Raw genomic sequence first — 1,633 nt, forward strand, 5'->3', positions numbered from 1 at the left:
GGGGAGAATATGCCTGATACTATGTTCCTAATTGGACCCTTTTGACTGAGTTTCTGCCCCGCCCTTGGTGATCCAGGCCATATGCTATAGACTCCTGGGACTTTCAACTCTGTCCTTTCTAGGCCCACAACAGCCTTCATAAGCTACATCAGAAGGACCTGATGTGGAAACCCTACTAAGCCAACTGAGCCCTACCTCACACTTACCCTAGGGTGAGAAGAAGCAGATGACCGCTGTCCCAAGGACATAGAACTGGCGGTCTTTGGACTTTGGTTCCGATCTCTTGCCTTGAGGGTGCACAATGAACGGTGGGCCAGGACTACCATATATTTACTGTTTTAATGTCCTCCTCACTTTATTATGACTTATGACATGTATTAATCTAGTAGGCATGATTCTGACACTGTCAATGAATATTATTGAAAGTTTTGCCTTATCACCAACCCCCATTATTTATATAAACTATGTCCAGTCACTTAAGAGTTAAGTTTATACAAGCCAACAATTCCTGTATTGCAGTTCATGCTGGCCTATACTTGTATAATTTCCTTTTCGGAACTGTGTTTTAATTATATACCATTGGCTCAATTGATGACACTATCAATATCATTATCTTCTGTCCCAGGGAGGTGGTTGATGATGTCCTCTAACATAAAATGACAATGATGTCTCTAAGGTGAACCAGAGACATATAGACCATAGATATGTGAATGGACCTGGGGCTCACACTTAATTCTAGCCCAAATCTAAGAACAATTAGTTCTTATGACATAATCTTGCTTGATGCTCAACCTCATGAAGTGATCACTGAAAATATGGTGCTAGAGTAACATGTAGCAAAGAAACTACATGGTGCCAGCTATCAGAAAGAATAGTGTCTGGGGTCTTACAGGCTTGCCTCCAAACAAGAGGCCATCTAAGTGAGATGTCCGCTAAGTCCACGTGGGAGAAACACACCAGCCTGTGTGATCCAATATTTTAAATATAAAACTCAAATGACAAGCAGGGAATGGGTCTCAGAGCTTAAATAGTGAACCGCTGGTTTGCAAGAGGCTATGGGTATGACAGCGGAAGCCCAAAATCAGTGCGCTGGGTCCACCCATAGATTAAAGCTCCAGTGAATCCCCTCTGACCATAATCAACGGAGTGGACAGCCTTGTTACCAGACAGCGAGCATTGTAAAGTCAATTGCAGTAGATAGAGTTAGATGAAAACGTAAAGTCTTATTTCATCTCCTTTTTGATCTATTTTATAATTGCTTCAGTTTCTAAAAATATGAAGGGGAAATACATGTGGATTAAGCGTCTAGTGAATCCCCTGTAACATAGACCAGGGATGTGAATAACCTTGCTATCATGCAGAGGGCGTTGGAAAGTGGATTATGGTAGATGTAATCATGTTAAATTTAACACCTTACCATTTGATCTCCCTTTTGACCCATTTTAAAGTTCTTCTAGTTTTTAATATTTTCTACTTCCTTTTTTATTAAGATTTTTCTCTGTTGTACTTTGTTATTGTTGCTAGTTTGTTGCTGTTTTGTGTGTTTTTCTATATATGGAATCCAGGATAGGTAAATCTATAATGACAGTAACTGGATTAATGGTTTATTGGGAGTATGACTGAAGAGGTTGGG

The 1,633-nt window shown here is 40.2% G+C and overlaps 1 protein-coding gene across 1 annotated transcript in view; it reads left to right on the plus strand.

Annotated features, from left to right (window-relative positions):
* LOC101658594 (keratin, type II cytoskeletal 80) overlaps nucleotides 1-1,633 on the plus strand; it is a 214,922-nt gene that overhangs the window by 141,202 nt on the left and 72,087 nt on the right. The gene's annotated exons all lie outside the window — the stretch shown is intronic.

The sequence above is a fragment of the Echinops telfairi genome, unplaced genomic scaffold (genome assembly GCF_000313985.2).
Source record: "Echinops telfairi isolate 266 unplaced genomic scaffold, ASM31398v2 ScPeMD7_12;HRSCAF=54, whole genome shotgun sequence".
Lineage (NCBI taxonomy): Eukaryota > Metazoa > Chordata > Mammalia > Afrosoricida > Tenrecidae > Echinops > Echinops telfairi.